The 5,724-nt window shown below is 36.0% G+C and overlaps 1 long non-coding RNA gene across 1 annotated transcript; it reads left to right on the forward strand.

Moving 5' to 3' along the window:
* Nucleotides 1–1,528: 1,528 nt before the first annotated feature.
* On the forward strand, nucleotides 1,529–5,392 carry LOC138038154 (uncharacterized). Its single transcript, XR_011130200.1, has 3 exons — nucleotides 1,529–1,643; nucleotides 3,170–3,370; nucleotides 4,716–5,392. It is a non-coding gene; the product is annotated as an uncharacterized lncRNA (long non-coding RNA).
* Nucleotides 5,393–5,724: the final 332 nt, after the last annotated feature.

Here is a 5,724-nt window from a genome sequence, read left to right on the forward strand (position 1 = left end):
CAGGAGATTCAAGTTGTCCTTGCGTAATTTGTAGTTCTTATAGTACGCGATATTGTTTTGGTACCGTAAATCATTACAGTGCCATGGTAGATATCTTAGCTAAATACCCCCTGAGAAGACATGTGGTTCAGTAAAATTCGAAACCCAAAAAGATTGAAGAAAATAAAAGGGAATCGAGAAACATGTGGCTTCCAGGCTGACATGTTGTTGAGTTACAACTTCTTTTTCACCTCAACTTTAAGCGTGTACTCTTAACTTCTGACAGCTTTCCAAGACCAATTTTCACTGAAGTTAAGCCCTTTCCGGCTGGGTTAGTATCGGGATGGGGGGCGTCAAAGTATGCGACTTGCCGGCAGGAACATACGACCCAAAATTCTATTCTAACGCTCAAAAAATGCGAACTAAGCAACATACAGATTTTGTTAGCCTGCTTTATGCAAAACAAATATTGATATGTAGTTTTTTAAGAGAGCAGAAGATACTTTTAGGAACACTGTTATTTTCAAAGAGTTAATTTCACTCCAGTGCTGGAGTAAAAAACTGGAGTACAATAAAGCGGAGTAATATGTACTCCTAAGAGGAGTTAATTTAACTCCACCAAGAGTAAATTATACTCTCACTAGTTAATATTTAAATGCACTGACTTTGCTAGAGTAAATTTTACTCTCCCTTCAGAGTAATATAATGTGCTGGAGTTAATTTTACTCCTATTTATCGGGATACTGAGTAAAGTTTACCCCACTTGAATTATACTTTTTGAGAAAAAAAGTAGAAGTGGATTTTACTCCTATGTATTTTTGTAGAGTAAATTTAAATTTAGCCAGTCTAAGATGTGGAATTAGGTTTGTTTTATTTTTGTGAAATCCTCTGGTTAATTCTTTGTTTTCAAGGAGTTGGAGTAAAAAAGTGGAGTAAACTAAACGTAGTAAAATTTACTCCTCTTATTTTGTACTCCACTAATTAAGAGTAAATTATAATCCCTTCCAGGTCAACACTTTTACAGGATTAAACTCCTAATTTAGTGAGTGAGGGTTAATACGATGAGGCCGCTGGGAATCTTGCTGGTTTTTTCGTTTTTGATAGGACGACGCGCTAAGAAAGAAAGATCGTTATCCTCCGCCATCTTGGATAACGCACTTTAGTATCACCCAACTAGTGGACTAATGCAAATCCTGCATTTTGATTGGATACGCTACTAGAGGACTATAAGTAATAGTCCTCGAGTATAGAAAAGAGTGAAGCTTTCTTTATTTTTATTCCGCCAAAAAAAATATATCTTCAACTTGCATTCGCTAACGTTCTGGGTGCCTTTTCTGTCCAACTAGTTGGGTGATACTAAAACAATTAGACCCTTCGCCCTCAAGGGCCACGGGTCAATAGCCCATTCGGCTGCGCCTCATGGGCTATTGACCCGTAGCCCTTGCGGGCTACGGGTCTAATTGTTAAATAGAACAGACTGGAAGCTAGTGAGCCGTTTGGTCAGCAGTCACCGGTGCAGCTCTTACTGATTTCGGCGGGTCTTTCGGCGGTTTTATTCACGTTTGAATCAACGATCACAATTTGTGCTGACGAGTTTTTCGTTTGTGTACTCTTTAAATGCTGATCCAAAGCAAGGAAATGCTTACAACAACTCAAGCAAAACGGTTAGCGTTAACCGAACTATGAGCAGATAATATTTGATTCCTTAGGCCCGATTCAGACATTGCACTGCGTACTTTTCATGAGCCGAACTCAATTCGAGTTCGACTGACACAAATTAAGAAAAGTACGCCTGTTGATTCAGAAGTCGAACTTAATTGGCCGATCCACAGCAGTTCCAAAGCCATTACCAAGAAAACCAATTGATTTTGTCAGCGATTTTCATGTAGAAGGCAAAACATGGTTAATACATGAAGTTCACCCGGCAAGCAGAGCCTTTCTTCTGCTTGCTCGATTTTGGCGTTCTCGAGAAAGGCTCTGCATGAATCGAGTAAGATCTTTATTGAATATGCGCTGCATGTTGCAAGGATACAGTCTCGAACCCAAGTCTAATATGCCTGATCTCGCCGCCATCTTGGTTTTTAATGGCACAGCGGGCTCAATTATAACCATTGGTTTTGTCACTAAAGGGACGCTCGCACTGGAATAACCGGTTTGGCGAGAGAAAACAAGATTGACTAGTCCAGAAGTTCGGGCTGTGGCGGCTTCAAAGAGTTGACGCGATTCGGGCATCGCGCAGGGCCTACTTATCTCCTCCTCAGTAAAGAAAAAGACAAAAGTAGGCTCTGCTGGCAGGGTGCATGAAGTTCGGCACATGGAATGTTCGACGTCTGAAATCAAAGCCGATCCACGGCCATGCTAAAGCCGAATTCCCGTCTAGGCAGGTGAAAAGAACGCCTGAGCCATTCCAAATTGAAATAGCTTTTCTTAATTGATTCAAACGCCGAACTTTTCATGTACTTAATCAACGTATAACGTTTGGCTCATGAAAAGTGCAGCGTCTGAATCGGGCCATATTGTATTGCCTTACTGTCAAAAGTGACAATTTAATGTTTACAGCTTATGTAGAATTCAAACTTTTCACATGCACCTTCAAGTCCCAGATTTGTCAGGCAAGGATATTTAGTTTGGCTTAAGTGCTTTAACAAATTGGTATGTATTTCAAAAGAGCAATGAAGCTTTAGATCAAATGGTCAGGCAAATGATTTGGTATTAGAGTGGTCTCAACGCAAATTAGATGATGGCAGAAAGCTTAAACTGTCATTTAAACTATTTCACTCAATGCAAATAGTATGTTAATGCTTGAGATTGTTATTATTTGCGTTTAAAGAAAAGAGAGCCAAATTTTGATGAGTCTGCTTTTCACACACTTATAATATTATTATAACAGAAATGACAGTGTCTGACACTAGCAGAATGCAGACCACAAACTAACCCGAACTCACAGTTGTTGAAAGCTATTTGTAGGCAGTCTGCAGTTGTCATACACCTTAGAAATGATCAGCTTTATTATTACCAGTATTTTATATGAGACATGTGATATTGCGTGTTATTATCTGGATGTAATTTTTATGACATCTTTTATCTGTAAGTAACAGTAATAATTTTTGTTTGGAGTGTGAGTGAGATTGTGAATTATTTTCTTCTAAGAAAACTGAAACTTTTCACTATATTTATTTGTTGATAACAGTTCAAACTGGAGGCGGGTACAGCTGGGAATTGGTTCATTAAAAGATTGCTGGGAAGTTTGGGCAGAGAGTTGGTTACAGAAAGTGCTGAGGGTAGCCAAGAAGATGCCTTCTTCTTGCAACATATACATGTAGTACACACCCCTCCCTACATGTATAATCTATGGAAGAGGAGTTGGAGGAAACCCCAGATAAAAGAAAAGGTTGGTGCCATGAAAAAATCCCTTTGAGGCATGTTTCTGTAAAAAGCTGTAATGCAGTTAAACAGCTGAAAGTCTGAGAGACTTAGAAGCTGATTGTTGCTTTTAAACAAGTGATGCATATAGATACAGTATTTACAAATAACTCACATAAATTACTCTTTAACAACTAATTCTTGACAGTCACTGTTATAAAATAATTATAAAGCACTGTCTCAGTTACAAGCCTGTGTAAGCATAAACTAATAGTGCCTAGCGATTAGTGGAAGATGATTCTGCAGTTTTCTTTATCCACTGTCTCACCCAAGATCTACTTTCAGTTTAAAATCTGAAATACTCCTATTTTAAAAAATACAACCACACTTTTGAATTTTCGGACAGTTTCGATGTTTCAAACATCATCTTCAGCCATAGTGAGTGTAACATTAAAATTTTTACAAGATAATTCGTATATATATATATATATATATAACTATCAATACAATGATTCTTTGTAGATTAAATGTTCGTTACAAGTACGTAAAATTCAAACGAACCAACAATATTATAGAGAACACAACTGACATAACGGTAAAAGTTTAAAAGTGTAATGCTAAACTGACATGATCAACTTGTTTGTTGAGTTCGGGTCTCAACCGCTCAATATGGAAGCTCTCCTTGACTTTGAGTTGATAGAAAGAAGTAGCATTATCAATAATTTTGAAGCAAGAAACATCACAATTATCGTGACAATTTTTAGAAAAACTAAGATGCTTGAAAATATGAGAATTTTTGTCCCGGAAAAGGTGCTCATTTACACGTGACGTGTGTAGAAATGCCTGTTGGTTTCACCCACGTAGCGAGCACCACAGCATTTAAATCCTTGCAATACTTGTTGATAATAGATGAAATTTTGCAATACTTGTTGATAATAGTAAAAAAATATTAGTAACACTTGTGCTATCCAGACCATTTGAAATACTCCTATATGAGATAATACTAAATACCCCATCACACATAAATAATAACAGCGTCTGGCAAGATATTGTCAAGATTTGTTCCATGAGTTCCACTACTATATGTTTACTCTTTTCATTATGACAAAATTAATTTGATAACTTACACAATGAATGAAAAAAATGAATGAATCAAAAAAATGTTACAGGTACATGTATATAATTTCTCATGCAAGTATTACATGCAGTTCCATGTATTTGGCACACCGAAATGATTGGCTGGCCTCTTTTGTTTCTCAGGATTAGGGATGTATTGGATTTGTGCTCTCTTTCTATTTTGTTAGAATATTGTGGAATGATCTTAATTTTGGAAGGGGTTATACTAATCATTATTCTGTTTAATTCCTTTTAAGGATGATGAGTCAATCAATGGTGAGGTTCTAAAAACAACATTTGCAAGGATTGTTACTTCTGGCACACTAAGTGAACTAAAGCCATTTACTGTACCTTTTGGTAGAAAGCAAGGTTTTCTTAAAACTTTCATTTGCTTTAAGTTTTTTTGCTGGGAGCATACTATGTTTGTAATATTAATTATCAGCTTAATCACAAGGCTTTTTTTCTTTTCGGAAACAATTCTGTTGGATAAAAAAAACACAGTGATAAAGTTCAACGATTGCAAAATTTTTGCATCAGTTATCCTAAGGCATGTTCCATTTTTTTATGTTTGACTTCTTAATGTAAGAACTGACTTGTATGACATGTACATAAAAGCCATTAATTTTATCCAAGTATGTTGTATGCTTTAGTTTTTGTCATTGAATTTAGATTTTGCAACCATCATTGCTATCTGTAATCAAACACATACCACTCAATTTATCTTTGTTTAAGGCAAGAACACATTCAGCTGATTGCCATTTAATTATTACCTGTGATTAATTAGAATAAAGATAGCTTCGATTTTTACGATGTATTTGCATGTGTATATTTATCATGTGCATTCTTTGCAATCTTTTGATTAAAATTACCAGTATTAGATGCTTCATTGTAAACCTGGTCTTTTCTTTACATAATATTAAAAAATTGAACTTTTTATGGTTTTATGAGAAATCTGACTATAAATGAAGATACAGTAGATCTAGTGAGGGTAAATGTGTTCTGTAGAAAGAGTAAATATTACTCTGACAAGGGGAGTAAAGTTTAAGAGGGTAAATTTTACTCTTGAAAAGGAGTGGTTTTGTACCTTTTTGTCTCCCCCAGTTTTGGAGTTAATTTAACTCTGTCAAGGGTAAATTGAACTCCATTGAAAGAGTTTAATTCACTCCAATAGAAGGATAAAATTTACTCTTGTATGGGAGTGAATTTTACACAACAGGAGGAGTAAACAACACTGGAGTAAATTTTACCCCAACAAAGGAGTAAAAG

The sequence above is a fragment of the Montipora capricornis genome, chromosome 2 (assembly GCF_036669925.1).
Source record: "Montipora capricornis isolate CH-2021 chromosome 2, ASM3666992v2, whole genome shotgun sequence".
Classification (NCBI taxonomy): Eukaryota; Metazoa; Cnidaria; class Anthozoa; order Scleractinia; family Acroporidae; genus Montipora; species Montipora capricornis.